This window comes from Triticum urartu, chromosome 6A, assembly GCF_056163025.1.
Source record: "Triticum urartu cultivar PI428250 chromosome 6A, HENAU_Tu73, whole genome shotgun sequence".
Classification (NCBI taxonomy): Eukaryota; Viridiplantae; Streptophyta; class Magnoliopsida; order Poales; family Poaceae; genus Triticum; species Triticum urartu.
The window spans coordinates 229735109-229754467 of NC_141878.1; positions in this window are offsets into that span (position 1 = coordinate 229735109).

The following is a 19359-nucleotide window of genomic DNA, read 5'->3' on the forward strand; positions in this document are numbered from 1 at the left end:
ATGGCTGCCTCCTTTAAGGGGTCCAACCATGTCAAGCCCCCAGACCGCAAAAGGCCAAGTGATGGGGATTGTTTGTAGAGCAGTGGGTGGCATATGGCTTTGGTTGGCGAAAAGCTGGCATCCGACGTAACGTTGGACACGGTCTTGTGCATCTGCTCGGGTCGTTGGCTAGTAGAAACCTATACGTAAGTCCTTTCTTACAAGGGCCCGAGCTGCAGCGTGGTGACCACCAAGACCGGCGTGAATTTCAGCCAAGAGCTACCGCCCCTCTTCCTCGGAGATACATCTTTGAAGTACTCCGGTAGCGCTTTTTTGTAGAGTTCTCCTTCATGGACCTTATAGGCTTTCGAACGCCGAACAATGCAGTGAGCCTCATTCTGATCCTCAGGGAGCTCTCGCCTAGTGAGGTAGGCCAAGAAGGGTTCGGTCCATGGGGCAATGACTGCCATGATAAGATGGGCTGACGATGTTATTTCGGTGGCTGAGCCTTCGTTGATATCTGTATGTTCGGAGTCTGGGGTTATGGTCGGATCCGGACTGACATTGCCTCTCTCCCCTTGCCACACCACGGATGTCTTGAAAAGCCTTTCCAAAAAGATTTTAGTTGGGACAGGGTTGCGATTGGCGCCGATGCGAGCAAGGACATCTGCCGCTTGATTACTTTCTCGAGCCACATGGTGAAACTCGAGCCCCTCGAACCGAGCCAACATTTTGAGAACGACGTTATGGTAAGCTGCCATCTTCGGATCCTTGGCATCAAAATCTCCATTTATTTGAGATATCACGAGGTTCGAGTCCCCGCGCACTTCCAGGCGTTGTATGCCCATGGAGACAGCCATCCGAAGACCATGCAATAAGGCCTCGTATTCGGCTACATTATTGGAGTCTGTGTACAATATTTGGAGGACGTACTGAACTGTATCTCCAGTGGGGGATGTTAAGACAACGCCCGCACCTATGCCCGCCAGCATTTTGGTACCATCGAAGTGCATGACCCAGTGGCATATGTGCCGTACTCTTTAGGGAGTCCGGCTTCTGTCCATTCGGCGATGAAGTCTGCGAGTACTTGGGATTTGATGGCCTGGTGTGGCTTATATGTTATATGGAACGGGAGGAGCTCAATGGCCCACTTGGCAATCCGGCCCGTGGCGTTGCGATTGTTTATTATATTATTCAGTGGAACTTTGGAAGCCACCGTGATCGAGCACTCTTGGAAATAGTGTCGTAGCTTCCGGGATGCCATGAAGACCGCGTATGCTATCTTTTGATAATGAGGGTACCGAGATTTTCATGGAGTTAGGACAATGGATATATAGTATACCGGCTTCTGGAGCGGGAATTTGTGTCCGTCCTCCTCTCGTTCGACGATGAGTACTACGCTCACCATCTGGTGTGTTGCAGATATGTATAATAACATTGGTTTGCTGACGCTTGGCGCGTCTAGGATTGGGTTACTTGCTAAAAGAGCCTTTATTTCTAAAAATCCGGCCGTTGCTGCATTTGTCCACTCAAAGTGATCGGTGCGTAGGAGAAGTCAATAAAGTGGCAATGCATTTTCTTCTAGTCTAGAGATAAAGCGGCTTAAAGCTACCACGCACCTAGCTAGTTTTTGGACCTGTTTAAGGTATGTTGGTGTAGCCAATTGTGATAAAGCTCGGATTTTGGCTGGATTTGCCACGATTCCTCTACTGGAAACAATGAAGCCCAGTAGTTTTCTAGAGGGGACGCTGATAACACATTTTTCCGGATTGAGCTTAATGTCATATGTCCGGAGATTGTTGAATGTGAGACATAAGTCATCTATTAATGACTCGACGTGCCTAGTATTGATGACGACATCATCCACATATTCTTCAACTGTCTTGCCGATTTGTTTCTCCAGACATGTTTGAATCATGCGTTGGTAGGTGGCGCCAGCGTTTTTGAGCCCAAAGGGCATAGTGTTGAAGCAAAAAGGCCCGTATGGGGTAATAAATGCCATTGCGACTTGATTAGATTCCTTCATTTTAATTTGATGGTATCCGGAATACGCGTCGAAACATAGTGAGTCATGTCTAGCAATGGCATCAATAATTTGATCTATGCGGGGGAGGGGGAATGGATCCTTAGGGCAAGCTTTGTTGAGGTCTTTGAAATCGACACACAAGCGCCAGGATTTATCCTTCTTTGGCACCATCACCAGGTTTGCTAGCCAGTCTAGATGTTTTATTTCTCTGATGAATCTGGCCTCAATTAGCTTGGCTAGCTCCTCCCCCATAGCTTGTCGTTTGGGTTCGGAAAAGCACCGCAATGTTTGCTTAACTGGCTTGTATCCCTTCAATATATTGAGGCTGTGCTCAGCCAACCTGCGTGGGATTCCTGGCATATCGGAAGGGTGCCAGGCGAATATGTCCCAGTTCTCGCGTAGGAACGCTCGTAGTGCGGCATCCACCATCGGGTCCAGCTGTGCACCGATGGAGGCTGTCTTCTTTGGGTCCGTCGGGTGGACTTGAAATTTGACTATTTCATCTACTGGTTTGAAGTAGGTGGATTTGGAGCGCTTGTCGAGGATTACGTCATTCCTATCCACTATTGAGCGCAGCGCAGTTAACTCTTCGGCCGCAAGGGCCTCAGAGAGTGCCTCAAGGGCCAGGGAGGCTGTTTTGTTTTCGGCGCGGAGGGCTATATCCGGATCACTAGCGAGAGTGATAATACCGTTGGGCCCGGGAATTTTGAGCTTCATATACCCGTAATGAGGTATGGCTTGAAAGCGTGTGAATGCATCTCGCCCCAACAAGGCGTGGTATCCACTGTTGAAAGGGGCAACTTGGAAGGTTATCTCTTCGGACCGATAGTTCTCCGACGTGCCGAATACCACGTCAAGTGTGATTTTTCCTGCGCATCGTGCCTCCCGGCTGGGAATAATTCCTTGGAAGGTCGTGCTACTTTGCTCGATACGGCTCCTGTCTATTTCCATTTTACCGAGTGTATCCTCATAGATGAGGTTTAATCCGCTGCCGCCGTCCACGATCACCTTGGTGAGTCGAAAGCCGTCCACAATTGGATTGAGGACCAAGGCGGTTGGTGCCCGGACTGACCGAGTTTTTGGTTCGTCACTGGCATTGAAACTTATGGCCATGTCGTTCCAAGAATTTATTGTTGCGACTTGACAGACATCGGTGAGGTCATGGATTGCCCTTTTGCGTCGATTGTTTGAAGCGAAAGACTCGAAGACCATCAATACTCTGCGGTCGTTGTGTTCCGGGGGGAGTTGTCCCGAGGTATTTTTGGTGAGGATGTCCTCGCCACTCTTGGCTACTTGCCGAAGTATCCAACATGCTCTAAGGGTGTGGGTAGGTGTGGTATCCGGTGTTGTGTGTATTTTGCATGGCCTATCGAGCCATCCCTACAGAATGGTTCCGCGCCCTGTAATGGGTTTGGATTTCTTTAATGCTGTGTCGGGCGCCCCGTGAGGGTGCATCCTTTTTGTCCGGACGAAAGGTTGAGTGGGAGCTGGCGGTTCCCAACGAGCTGCCTGAGTTTTCCAGGCGCTTTCCATTGCGCAGTACTTTTGTACTACGGTTGCCAAGTCGGCGAAGTGTAATACGTGACGGCGGTTGATAGCGTTGAGGATTCCTTCGTCCGTACAATTACTACGGAATATTTAGATCGCTTCTTCGTCGTGGCAATCTTTGATCTTGTTCTGACAAGGAGGAATCTGGCCCAAAAGTGATGGATTGTTTCCTGAGACTGCTGCCGTAGGTATGTGAGATCGCGTATATCTAGGTGGGTGGGTGGATTTAAATCCGAACCCGGACCCAATTTGGGATCCGGAGTTTGAGAAATTTCCGAGCTTAATAGTTCAGGCTCCGGGAGATCGACCGATTTTTCAGGTCTACCATCTGATTCCAAGTTAGGAGGACAAGGCATGTCGTTCCATGGACAGGTATCCGGCTCTTCGAGCTCGGAGATCCGAACATAGTTCGTCCTCAGTATAGAGGGTGAGTCGTTGTTTTGCTCCTCCACTACCGCTACCAGATGGGTGATCGATGGAGATTTGATTTCTCTCTGATCGGGTTTAAGCCCAATCCGACTATAGTCTGTAGCGACCCCCAAGACGGCAATGCGAGCCAGGAGTTCATTCAAGGACGATAATTCCGTTGGATCCATCTGCTTGGAGTCAATGCAGAGGCGATTTTCGATGACCCGAGAAGTCATCGTCGGCTCACCGGCCGAACGGGCGGTCATGATAAAGCCACCCAATCGGAGGGTTTGGCCTGAGGCCAGGGCTCCATCGGCGGTGATGTTGTCCTTGATCACAAGCCTAGCCATCAACCCTGACTTCGACGCCACAGTGGAACTCCCAATGAAAGCACCAATGTCGGTGTCAAAACTGGCGGATCTCCGGTAGGGGATCCTGAACTGTGCGTCTGAGGTTGACGGTAATAGGAGACAGGGAACACAATGTTTACCCAGGTTCGGGCCCTCTCGATGGAGGTAAAACCCTATGTCCTTCTAGATTAATATTGATGAGTATGGGGGTTACAAGAGTTGATCTACCACAAGATCGTAATGGCTAAAACCCTAGAAGTCTAGCCTATCTGATTATGATTTTCCCTACGGCCTAAACCCTCTGATTTATATAGACACCGGAGGGAACTAGGGTTGTACAAAGTCGGTTACATAGAAAGGAAATAGTACATCCGACCACCTAGCTTCCCATCTACACAAAGGAGAGTCCTATCCAGACAAGGGAGAAAGTCTTCTATCTTGTATCTTCATGGCCCAATAGTACGGCACATGTCCAACAGGCTGGACGCCCGAGGACCCCTTAGTCCAGGACTCCCTTAGCCGTAGTAGCACAGAGGTCCTGCCGCGCCGCCGAAGCAGCACAGAGGTCCCGACGCACCGTCGATGCGGCAGACTGGTCTGGCCGCATCGTGGAAGCAGAAGAGATGTCCCGCCGCACCGCGAATGCAGTAGAGATGTCCTCCCGCGCCGCGGCGGCCTAGGAAAATGTCTCGCGGGCAGGCGAGGACTCTTACAGGCGCATTCATGCGATTGTCCATAGCCAGATGGATTAGATCTCTCGCTGTGCGAGGTTGCAGGATGACATGAAAGCCTCTTTTGAACAGGCTACCAGCGTCATCTGGCAACTAAATGAGAGCAATGCAAAGCTCCGGGCCGAGCGCGACCTATTGAGGGCGAAGATCATTGGAAGTGCGGAGCAGGAGGAGGAGACCACTGCCTTATTGAAGAGGACCAACGTCATCATGGAGAAACTCATGGACGAGAATGACATGTTGCGCATCGAGCGCAGAAGGCTGGTGGAGGAATCTGTGGATGCTCTCAAGCAGCATCTTGAGGATAAGAAAGAGCTCATCGCCGCTCACCGCGGAGACTAGTTCCCACGGCCTGCAGCAACGCATCAAGAAAGTAGAGATCAGCGAGCCAGATCGTTGTCTTCCTTCTTCTTTTTCCCTTGTGTATTTCGGGCGTTGCCGCATGTGGCTTTTTTTAATTTTGTCCGAGGCGCGCCGACAGGGCCTGCCGGGGCTCACGGAGGCAAAAACACCTCACCAACCACTCCAGCATGACCCACGTCATCCATCAGTGCAGTGTCAAGCCGTAAGATGATTAAGTGGCAGCCATTCACCAGATGGCAGCCATTTCCTACAGAAGAAACCCACAGGTGACACCCATTCTGCGACGTGTCAAGAGAACATGCGCGGAGCTGGCGAAATAGACCGGCAAGCCTTACATGGCAACCAGTGATGTGACACTAAGCAGTGCATTTAATGCACCCTCTCAGCCCGGAGAGTTAGCTATGATAGCACTGTTTGCTATCATCTAAGTGCATAATGACTACTTAGCCATTGTGGTGACCCCTTAATCTATAAAAGGAGGCCCATGGAAACCGTAGAAAGGGTTGGAAAGTGATGAACCCACAGCCCCATACGCACGTAGTCGCTACTGCCCTAAGGCAACCCTTGCCGGGCAAGTGTACTATGCTTCACCACCTCCATTCCACCATCAATCCACCAAACCAAGAGTAGGGTTTTACGCCTCTCGGCGGCCCGAACTTGGGTAAATTGCTTGTGTGCGCTCAGCTGTGCTATCGTACGCTGGTCTGCTCTTTGTGCAACGCGACGTCCCCCTGCTGAACAAGCAAGGGGCCTCCTGGTCCCATAGGTAGCCACAGGTATCCCGCGATAGAGTGGGCTGAGCACAACCTACCAGGGTGCGCCTAGGGGCCCAGGCGTGCCCTGGTGTCTTGTGCTCACCAGGTGACCCCCTACGGTAGTTATTTGCTCCAGTATTTCTTAGTTATTCCATAAAAATTCCTCGTGAAGTTTCAGCTCATCTAGAGTTGTGCATAATAGGTAGCCTGACGTAGCTTTTTTAGGTCCAGGTTTCCAACTACCAGAATTCTCCCTCTTTGTGTGAACCTTGCATATTATGAGAGAAAAGGCATCAGAATTACTCCAAAAAGAATTATTGTGCATAAGAACATTGTAAATAACAGTAGGTAAACATGATGCAAAATGGACATATCATTGCTATGATTAGAAACTCAAAACAGGTGTTACACAATAAACGGAGACTAGTTAAGGGCAAGATGACAATGAGTGTTGGAACTGTTTCCAATATTGATATGATCATCGTCGCACACTCCCTCTACCATCGGGATTAGTGTTGAACCTATATAAATGTTATTTGGTGTGTGCGTTGAGCATGAACATGATTATATCGTGTTTATTGCAAATACGGTTATTCATTTAAGTCGGAGAATAATTGTTGTTCTTCTTACATGAATAAGACCTTCGATGGTCATACACCCAATGTAAATGGTTTATTGAATCTCGATCATAGTGATACACATATTCATAATATTGATGCCAAAAGATGCAAAGTTGACAATGATAGTGCAACATACTTGTAGCACTGCCATTTAGGTCATATTGGTGTAAAGCGCATGAAGAAACTCCATGCTGATGGACTTTTGGAATCACTTGATTATGAATCATTTGATACTTGTGTACCATGCCTCATGGGTAAGATGTCAAAAACTCCATTCTCCGGAACAATGGAGCGAGCTAATGACTTATTGGAAATAATACATACCGATGTATGTCGTCCGATGAGTGTTGAAGCATGCGGCGGGTATCATTAGTTTCTGACCTTCACAGATGATTTAAGTAGGTATGGATATATCTACTTGATAAAACACAAGTCCAAAACATTTGAAAAGTTCAACGAATTTCAGAGTGAAGTGGAGAATCATCGTAACAAGAAAATAAAGTTTCTATGATCTGATCGCGGAGGCGAATATTTGAGTTACATGTTTGGCCTTCATTCAAAACAAGGTGGAATTGTTTCACAACTCGCGCCACCTGGAACACCATAGCATAATGGTGTGTCCGGATGTCATAACTATACTTTATTAGATATGTTGCATTCTATGATGTCTCTTACCGATTTTCCTTTATCATTTTGGGGTTATGCATTAGAGACATCCACATTCACATTAAATAGGGCACCATCTAAATCCATTGAGACGACACTGTATGAACTATGGTTTGGCAAGAAACCTAAGCTGTCCTTTCTTAACATTTGGGAATGCGGAACTTATGTCAAAAGGCTTCAGCCTGATAAGCTCGAACCCAAATCGGAAAAGTGTGTCTTCATAGGATACCCTAAGAAAACTATTGGGTACGCCTTCTACCATAGATCCGAAGGCAAGATCTTTGTAGCGAAGAATGGGTCCTTTCTAGAGAAGGAGTTTCTCTCGAAAGAAGTGAGTGGTAGGAAAGTAGAACTTGATGAGGTAATTGTACCTTCTCTCAAATTGGAAAGTAGCACATCAGAGAAAATCATTCCCTTGATGCCTACACCAACTAGAGAGGAAACTAATGATGGTGATCATGAAACTTCAGATCAAGTTATACTGAACCTCGTAGGTGAACCAGAACACGTTCCGCACCAGAGTGGTACGATAATCCTGTCCTGGAAGTCATGCTATTAGACCACGAAAAACCTACAAATTATGAAGAAGCTATGATGAGCCCAGATTCTCATAAATGGCTTGAGGCCATGAAATCTGAGATAGGATCCATGTATGAGAACAAAGTATGGACTTTGGTGGACTTGCCTGATGATCGGGAAGCCATTGAGAATAAATGGATCTTCAAGAAGAATACGGACATTGATGGTAATGTCACTGTCTACAAAGCTCGACTTGTCGCAAAAGGTTTTTGACAAGTTCAAGGGGTTGACTACAATGAGACTTTCTCACCCGTAGCGATGCTTAAGTCTGTCTGAATTATGTTAGCAATTGCCGCATTTTCTGATTATGAAATCTGGCAAATGGACGTCAAAATTGCATTCCTTAATGGACTTCTTAAAGAAGAATTGTATATGATGCAACCAAAAGGTTTTGTCGATCCTCAAGGTGCTAATAAAGTGTGAAACTTCCAGCGATCCATCTATGGACCGGTGCAAGCATCTCGGAGTTGGAATTTACACTTTGATGATGTGATCAAAGCATATGGTTTTATACAGACATATGGTGAAGCCTGTATTGACAAGAAAGTGAGTGGGATGACATATTGCTGATTGGAAATGATATAGAATTTCTAGATAGCATAAAAGGATACTTGAATAAGAAATTTTCAATGAAAGACCTCGGTAAAGCTGCTTATATATTGGTCATCAAGATTTATATTGATAGATCAAGACGCTTAATAGGACTTTCACAAAGCACGTACCTTGACAAAGTTCTGAAGAAGTTCAAAATGGACCAGTCTAAGAAAGAGTTCTTACCTATGTTGCAAGGTGTAAAATTGAGTCAGACTCAAAGTTCGACCACGGCAGAAGATAGAGAGAGAATGAAAGTCATTCCCTAGGCCTCAGCCATAGGTTCTATAAAGTATACCATGCTGTGTACCAGACCTGTTGTGTGCCATGCCATGAGTTTGGCAAGGGGGTACAATAGTGATCCAGGAGTGCATCACTAGACAACAGTCAAAATTATCCTTAGTTACCTAAGAGTACTAAGGAAATGTTTCTCAGTTATGGAGGTGGTAAAGAGTTCGTCATAAAGGGTTACGTCGATGCAAGCTTTGAAACCGATTCAAATGACTCTGAGTCTCAATCTAGATACGTATTGAAAGTGGGAGCAATTAGATAGAGTAGCTCCATGAAGAGCATTGTGGAGATAGAAATTTACAAAATACATACAGATCTGAATATGGCAGACCCATTGACTAAACCTCTCTCACAAGCAAAACATGATCACACCTTAGTACTCTTTGGGTATTAAATCACATGGCGATGTGAACTACATTATTGACTCTAGTAAACTCTTTGGGTGTTAGTCACATGGCGATGTGAACTATGGGTGTTAATCACATGGCGATGTGAACTAGATTATTGACTCTAGTGTAAGTGGGAGACTGATGGAAATATGCCCTAGAGGCAATAATAAAGTTGTTATTATTATATTTCCTTGTTCATGATAAAGGTTTATAATTCATGCTAGAATTGTATTGATCTGAAACTTAAATACATGTGTGGATACATAAACAAATACCGTGTCCCTAGTAAGCCTCTACTAGACTAGCTTGTTGATCAAAGATGGTTAAGGTTTCCTAACCATGGACATGAGTTGTCACTTGATAACGGGATCACATCATTAGGAGAATGATGTGATGGACAAGAGCCATCCGTTAGCATAACATATGATCGTTCAGTTTATTGCCACCGCTTTCTTAATGTCAAATACATATTCCTTTGACCATGAGATCATGCAACTCCCGGATATCGGAGGAATGCCTTGTGATCTATCAAACATCACAACGTAACTAGGTGATCATAAAGATGCTCTACAGGTATCTCCGAAGTTGTCTATTGAGTTGGCATGGATCAAGATTGGGATTTGTCACTCCGTATATCGGAGAGGTAACTCTGGGCCCTCTCAGTAATACAACATCACAAGAAGCTTGCAAACAAACTGACTAAGGAGTTAGTTACGAGATGATGTATTACAAACGAGTAAAGAGACTTGCCAGTAACGATATTGAACTAGGGATGGAGATACCGATGATCGAATCTCGGGCAAGTAACATACCGATAGACAAAGGGAATCACGTATGTTGTCATAAAGGTTCGACCGATAAAGATCTTAGTAGAATATGTAGTAACCAATATGGGCATCCAGGTCCCTCTATAGGTTATTGACCGGAGAGGCGTCTCGGTCATATCTACATCATTCTCAAAGCCGTAGGGTCCGCATGCTTAATGTTTGTTGATGATATATTATAATATGAGTTATGTAATTTGGCGATCAAATGTTGTTCGCTGTCCCGGATGAGATCACGGACATGACGAGGGGCTCCGGAATGGTTCAGAGGTAAAGATTCATATACAGGACGATGCTATTTGGTCACCGAAAATGTTTTGGGATGTACCGGTTATTCATCGGGTCACTTGAAGGGGTTCCGGGAGACCTACGGGGATTATATGGGCCTAATGGGCCAAGGGGGGTCACATACTGATAACCCACAAGTATAGGGGATCATTTGTAGCCTTTTTCGATAAATAAGAGTGTCGAACCCAATGAGGATCTAAAGGTAGAACAAATATCCCCTCAAGTTCTATCGACCACCCATACAACTCTACGCATGCTTGACGTTTGCTTTACCAGAAACAAGTATGAAACTATTTTTTAGGAATAAATCTACGACTACTTTGCGGGAATAAAACTACGAATAAATTGCAAGGTAATAAAAGTGGATAACTTGTGTCAACAAGAAAGTCATTTGTCCCTAGGCAATCGATAACAAGTACCGGTAATCGTTCTTGTAATTTTATATGAGGGAGAGACATGAGCTAACATACTTTATCTACTTGGATCATATGCTATGCACTTATGATTGGAACTCTAGCAAGCATCCGCAACTACGAAAGATCATTAAGGTTGTGGAACCCAACCATAGCATTGAGTATCAAGTCCTCTTTATTCCCATACGTCATACCCCACCTACTTGTGTTTAAGTTTCTGTCGCTGTCGCAACCCACCGTAAGCGAATCATGAACATATTGCAACACCCTACAGCGTTGGCCCCTCACATTTGCGCGAGATGGAGGGCACCGTAGTACAGCACCATAAATAAAATATACAATCATAGCAACCAAGATCACGATTAACCCATAGGATAAAAAGGATCTACTCAAACATCATAGGATAACCATAGATCATTGGGAAATAATATATGGAGTTGAGCACCATTTTTAAGTAGAGATTACAGCAGGGAGAAGAGGTGTTACACTGCTGTATAGAGGGGGAGAAAGTTGGTGTTGACGGTAGCAAGATTGTTAATGTAGATCGGCGTCCCGATTGTCGCCCCGGTGGCACTCCGGCGCCACCGGAACCGAGGGGGAGAGAGCCACCCTCCTTCTTCTTCCTTGGACTCCCCCCTAGATGGGAGGAGGGGTCCCCCTCTGGTCCTTGTACTCCATGGTCGTGGAGGGGCGGGAGCCCCTCCGAGATTGGATCTCCCTCTTTGTTCTCTTCTGTTTCGCGTTCCCCAGATCTGGCCGAAAACCATTTCTTATATTCCCAGAGATCCGTAACTCCGATTGCTCTGAGATTTTAACACGATTTTGTGACTTTGTTTCCGGATATAAGATTCCTTTCTCCCAAAGTAGAGGTCCAACCGACATACGAGGTGGGCACAACCCACTACCACGCGCTAGGGGCCTCTGGCGCGCCCTGGTGTCTTGTGCCCTGTGTGGGCCTCCGTTAGCGGTGATTCCAACTCCCAAAAATCAAATATATTCCAAAATAATTCTTCGTAAAATTTTATTGCATTTGGACTTCGTTTGATATGGATACTCTGCGATACAAAAACATGCAGAAAACAAGATCTGGCACTTGGCACTGGATCAATAGGTTAGTCCAAATAATCATATAAAAATGTGCCAAAAATATGTGAAAGTTTTATAATATTGGCATGAAACAGTCGAAAATTATAGATAGGATGGAGACGTATTAGTATCCCAAGCTTAATTCCTGCTCATCCTCGAGCAGGTAAATGATAAAAAATGTAATTTTTGATGTGGAATGCTACCTAATAAACTTGATCATATGTCTAGTCATGGCATGAATATTGACACATAAATGATTCAAAGCAATAGTTTATAATTTGACATAAAGACATCAATACTCAGGCATCCCAACAAACAATTATGTCTTTCAAAATATCAACACTAAAGAAAGTTATCCCTACAAAATCATATAGTCTTGTCATGCTCTGTCTTCTTAACACCAAGTATTTATCATGCACAACCCCGATGATAAGCCGAGCAATTGGTTCGTGCTTTTTAACGTGCTTCAGCTTTTTCAACTCTCACGCAATACATGAGCGCAAGCCATGGATATAGCACTACGGGTGGAATATAGTATAATGATAGAGGTAAATATAGAGAAGGCAAAAAAATAGGAAGTCTCACATCGATGCGGCTAACCAACATGCTATGGAGATGACCATCAATTGATATCAACATGAGGAGTAGGGATTGCCATGCAACAAATGCACTAAGAGCTACTCCCTCCGCAAACTAATATAAGAGCGTTTAGAATACTAAAATAGTGATCTAAATGCTGTTATATTAGTTTACATAGGGAGTATAAGTGTATGAAAGCTCCATAGCACTAGTGGGCGTGCACCTATCCTATAATGATAAATTCTCACTAGTATATGAAAGTGACAACATAGGAAACTCTCCAAATGAAAAACATGGTGCTACTTTGAAGCACAAGTGTGGTAAAGGATAGTAACAATGCCCCTTCTCTCTTTGTTCATTTTTTTCTTTTTTCTTCTTTTTTTTCTTTCATTTTTTCTTTTGCTTTTTCTTTCTTTCTTTCTTTCTTTTCTCTCATTGTCCGGAGTCTCATCCCGACTTGTTGGGGAATCATAGTCTTGACCATCCTTTCCTCACTGGGGCACTGCTCTAAAAATAAATAATGACGATCATCACACTTCTATTTACTTATAACTCAAAAGAAACAAAAATTACAACTCGATACCTATGGCAAAGTATGACTCTATATGAATGCCTTTGGCAATGATCTAGCATAACATGTATGAAAAATGATGAACGGTGGCTGAGCCACAAACACTATGTCAGCTATATGATCATGCAAAGCAAATATTACAATGAATGCTCAAGTCATCAAACAGAAACGATGGAAGTTGCATGGCAATATATCTCAGAATGGCCATGGAAAAGCCATAATAGGTAGGTATGGTGGCTGTTTTGAGGAAGATATAATAAGATTATGTGTGATAGAGCATATCATATCACAGGGTTTGGATGCACCTGCGAAGTTTGCGCCACGTCTTGAGGTGAGAATGGGCAAGGCACGATACCACAGAGGCTAGCAAATTGTGAAAAGGTAAGAGTGCGTATAATCCATGGACTCACATTAGTCATAAAGAACTCATATACTTATTACAAAAGTTTATTATCCCTCCAAGCAAAGTACTACTACGCATGCCCCTAGGGGGATAGATTGGTAGGAAAAGACCATCACTCGTCCCCGACCGCCACTCATAAGGAAGACAATCAATAATAAATCATGCTCCAACATCATAGCATAACGAGAGACTATACATGCATGCTTCGGGAATCACAGACCTTAACACCAATATTCTTACTAAACATAACCATTTACTAGTACCTCCCACATATTCCATCTCTATATCGCACAACTATTGGAAGGAATCAAACATATCATATTTAGTGATCCATAAGTTTTATGTAGGATTTTATGACTAATCATGCAATTGACCAATTCCCGCTGACTCTCTAAATAGATCTAAGTGAGCATGAGAGCTTAATTCTTTCTACAAAAGACCATGCTCTAATAAATATAAGTGAAGCAAAAGAGCATTCTTCAAACAACGGTTTTCTATGTGATGAGAAACATGCAATCCAAACTTCAAATGATATAAGTGAAGCACATGAAGCATTCTACAAGGCCATACTCAAGAGATATAAGTGTAGTTGTAGCGACCTGACCTCAGACGGTCAAGTCTCTGTGCTTAAGTGTCATCCCTGGATCGGTATGCTGACACACAAAGTACTCGAGGATTTATAACAGAGGTAAATCACAAGTATAAAAGTAACATAAATACTATTACCTCAATCCAAAAAGCGGAAGTAACAACATGGTTGTGGAATCCCATCAACACCAACGGCATAGTTGAATGTCGACATTGTAACCCTAACGTATCAATTACTCGTCGTAAGAATCCTACAACATGAGACATTGCAGCCATATAGGTCAGTACATTGAATGTACTGGCAATTTCACACCATGGAATAATAATGAAAATGTCTATCTCTATATGCATATTTGGCTGGTGGAGGCTCTAAGTTTAGTTTTTTGCAAAAAGCTAATTTTTCCCTATAATAAAGGAATATATTTTATTTAACTTCATGGTTTGTTTAAATTATGGAGAAGGTAACCCCAGCTCAATCCCCCAAATTAAAAAATTAATAACCCGACAAATTAATTAAGTAGAGTGATGAGATCAACATAATAATTCAATCACCAAATACTCAAGATGTCCATAACCAAGGGCACGACAAATCATGATTCGTTTGTACACTCTATAGAGGTTTGCGCACTTTTCCCCGCAAGACTCAATCTCCTCCGTTGAATTTCTCGCACTATATGTTGTTTGGGAAACGGATGACCGAGACACAGTCTTTCAGAAGCATTAACTCTTTACTATGGGTAGACCGTACCACCTACACCCCCTACATCTGCTAGTCTACCACTGAAAGAGGTCACACAACGTACTCAACTATGCCAAAGCCCATAATGGCTTGTGGCTGCACATGGAAGTTTCTAGCATGAATTATCTTATGATCCCTTTGAGCCTGGGTGGCATTCCAATAGGATGATCACACGGGTACCTCGGGATCTCCTAGGACAACACTGGTATATCTCCAGGTGTCCGGGCAAACTGCCGGTATATCCCCAGGGTGCCCCAACCAATCCACCCAGATGTGTATTAAAGTAGCCACCTTAAGTTTCCCATAGATAACATTACTCGCGCAACTTTCATGAATTTCTCTCAAGCCAAACCACGTTTACAAGCATAGCAAAGCAATATAAGCATAACGTAGTAATGCCCTAGGTTTGAATAAAACACAATAGGTTCCTACCTCATCAACTACTTCCCAAAGCCCACATGTTATCAAGTCCTACTCATGCAATGTTTGAGGGTTGAATCTAATACATAAAACCTAGGTAATAAAGGGAGTATGATAAAAGTGTGAACTTGCCTTGTACTATTGACGAAGATGATTCGCACTCATAACTCCTGATAGTTCTACTCGTCACACTCCGGTGAATCTATCATAAGCAAGCAATAGTAACCACAAATAAGCAATCATGAAGAAGAATCGAAGAAAAGATCTCAGAAAACTTCGAAAATAAGCAATTTACTCTTGCAACAGAAAACAATTTCTAACATTACCAAAATTGGGTTGATTTGGTCTTATCAGAAAGTTTAGGTCAAGAGCTTCAATTAGCAAAAAGAATCAGTTAAATCAGAGTTATAAAACTCGAGTTATGAACAAAAGAAGTTTGAATTCAAATATGATCTAATTCAAATTTTAAAAATTCAAAAATATGTTTAAGTTGTTTTACTAGATAGAGGGGGCCATAACGAAGATGTAACACCCTGTATGTAACATGCCATATTTGTATTCCAACTCTTGCCATTTTTGGCACTAAGTTATGTTATTTCCTTGTTGTCGGGTTTTTGTCTTCGTGTTGTTTTGTCTGTGTCATGCATATCATATCATGTCATCACGTGCATCGCACTTGCATACGTGTTCGTCTCATGCATCCGAGCATTTTCCCCGTTGTCCGTTTTGCATGCCGGCGCTCCTATGTCCTCTGGTGTCCCTTTCTACCTCTTTTCGTGTGCGGGGGTTAAACTTTTTCGGATTGGACCGAGACATGCCAAGCGGCCTTGGTTTACTACCGGTAGACCTCCTGTCATGTTTCGTGACATTTGGACTTCGTTTGATACTCCAACGGTTAACCGAGGAACCGAAAAGGCCTCGTGTGTGTTGCAGCCCAACACCCCTCCAAAGTGGCCCGAAACCCACCTAAGACCCCTCCATCGTCTAGATCGTTCGATCACGATCGCGTGGCCGAAAATCGTTCTCAATTTGGAGCCTCCTAGATCCTCCTACCTATATAAAGACATCTCCCTTCGAAAATCACGGGCGAAACCCTAACCATTTTCCCTATTCGCCGCCGGACAATTCCTCCGGCTGGCCGGACACGTCCGCCCGGCTCCGCCGGACGAATAGAGCGCTGCCACGTGTCCCGGGTCGGTGCCCACATCGCCGCCTGAGGGAGTCCTGGATTAGGGGGCCTCCGGACAGCCGGACTATCTCCATTGGCCGGACTGTTAGACTATGAAGATACAAGATTGAAGACTTCGTCTCGTGTCCGGATGGGACTCTACTTGGCGTGGAAGGCAAGCTAGGCAACACGAATATGGATATCTCCTCCTTTGTAACCGACCTTGTGTGACCCTAACCCTCTCCGGTGTCTATATAAACCGAAGGGTTTTAGTCCGTAGGACAACAATCACAACACACAATCATACCATAGGCTAGCTTCTAGGGTTTAGCCTCTCTGATCTTGTGGTAGATCTACTCTTGTAACACCCATATCATCAATATTAATCAAGCAGGACGTAGGGTTTTACCTCCATCAAGAGGTCCCGAACCTGGGTAAAACAACGTGTCCCCTGCCTCTTGTTACCATCCGGCCTAGACGCACAGTTCGGGACCCCCTACCCGAGATCCGCCGGTTTTGACACCGACATTGGTGCTTTCATTGATAATTCCTCTGTGTCGTCGCCGTTAGGCTTGATGGTTCCTACTATCATCGATAGCGATGCGGTCCAGGGTGAGACTTTTCTCCCCGGACAGATCTTCGTATTCGGCGGCTTTGCACTGCGGGCTAATTCGCTTGGCCATCTGGAGCAGATTGAAAGCTACGCCCCTGGCCGTCAGGTCAGATTTGGAAGTTTGAACTACACGGCCGACATCCGCGGAGACTTGATCTTCGACGGATTCGAGCCACAGCCGGGCGCGCCGCACTGTCGCGATGGGTATGACCTAGCTCTGCCGCCGAACAGTACCCCAGAGGCCGCGCCCGCACTACCTCCAACCCTTAGCTCGGAGCCAGCTGTGCCAGTCAAGGACAAGTGGTTAGACACCGCCTCAGGGGCTGCAGTCTCAACGGCGATCGAGCCAAACACTAGCATAATCCTCTGCGCAGCCCGTGACTCCAAGGTGCCGGACTCTTTTTCTGACTCTGAACTACCCGCGCCACTGCCAATCGAATCCGATTGGGCGCCGATCATGGAATTCACCGCTGCAGATATCTTTCAGCACTCGCCCTTTGGCGACATTATGAATTCACTAAGGTCTCTCTCTTTGTCAGGAGAGCCCTGTCCGGATTATGGCCAACATGATTGGGATGCGGACGACAAAGAAATTCAACACCCACCCACCACCCACTTCGTAGCCACTGTCGATGATTTAACCGACATGCTCGACTTCGACTCCGAAGACATCGACGGTATGGACGAGGATGTAGGAGACAAACATGAACCAGCACCTGTAGGGCACTGGAAAGCCACCTCGTCATATGACATATACATGGTGTATACACCCAATGAAGGCAATGGCGACAAGATAGTGGAGGATGACCCCTCCAAGAAGCAACCCAAGCGCCGACGTCAGCGGCACCGCTCTAAGTCCCGCCAAAGCAAAAGTGGTGATACCGGCACAAGAGATAATAATACTCTGGACAGTGCCGAGGACAACAACAATCCCCTCCAGCAAGATTTAGAGCAGGAGGATGAAGGAGCCAGCTCTCCTGAGAGAGCGGCAGATGGAGAGGAGGAGGATGACAATTACATCCCCCCCCCCTCCGAAGACGAGGAAAGCCTTGGCGACGATGAATTCGCCGTCCCAGAGGATCCCGTCGAACAAGAGCGCTTCAAGCACAGGCTTATGGCCACGGCAAATAGCCTAAAGAAAAAGCAGCAGCAGCTTCAAGCTGATCAAGATCTGCTAGCTAACAAATGGACTGAAGTCCTCACGGCCGAGGAATATAAACTCGAGCACCCCCCCCCCAAGAGTTACCCAAGGCGCAGGTTACTACCCTGACTGGAGGAAGAAGCGTATGATACGGCTGATCGTCCACCTCGTGGCCGCGATAGAGAGGCATTCCAGCCAAAAGCTCAGCCTCCACCCCAACTCCATTCAAATAAAAAGGCATGGGGAGATACGCCAGACCTGTGAGACATATTGGAGGACAAAGATCTACGGATCATGAGGGCGCACCACTCTGCGAGACGATAAACGTCACGCCGTATACAGTAAAAGCAAATCCGGCCGGGCCGAACACAGCAGGCAAGACCCATTCGAGTTGTGTCGTGATATAGCCCAATACAGAGGCGCCGCACACCCCTTATGCTTCACAGACAAAGTAATGGAACATCAATTCCCAGAAGGTTTCAAACCTGTAAATATTGAATCATATGACGGCACAACAGATCCCGCGGTATGGATTGAGGACTTCCTCCTCCACATCCACATGGCCCGCGGCGATGACTTACACGCCATCAAATACCTCCCACTAAAGCTCAAAGGACCAGCGCGGCATTGGCTGAACAGCTTGCCGGCGGACTCCATTAGCTGTTGGGAAGATCTGGAAGCCGCATTTCTCGACAACTTTCAGGCCACTTATGTGCGACCACCAGATGCCGATGACTTGAGCCACATAATTCAGCAGCCAGAAGAATCGGCCAGGCAATTCTGGACTCGATTCCTTACAAAGAAAAATCAAATCATCGACTGTCCGGATGCGGAGGCCTTAGCAGCTTTCAAGCACAACATCCGAGATGAGTGGCTAGCCCGGCAACTCGGTCAGGAAAAGCAGAACTCTATGGCAGCCCTCACGATGTTCATGACCCGCTTTTGTGCGGGAGAAGACAGCTGGCTGGCTCGCAGTAATAACATATCAAAGAACCATGGTACCTCAGATACCAAGGACGGCAATAGAAGGTCACGTCGCAACAAGCATAAGCGCCGCATTAACAACAAAAATACTGAGGATACGGCAGTTAATGCCGGATTCAAAGGCTCTAAACCCGGTCAGCGGAAAAAGCCATTCAAACAAAGTACGCCGGGTCCGTCCAGCTTGGACAGTATACTCGATCGCTCGTGTCAAATACACGGCACCCCAGACAAGCCAACCAATCATAC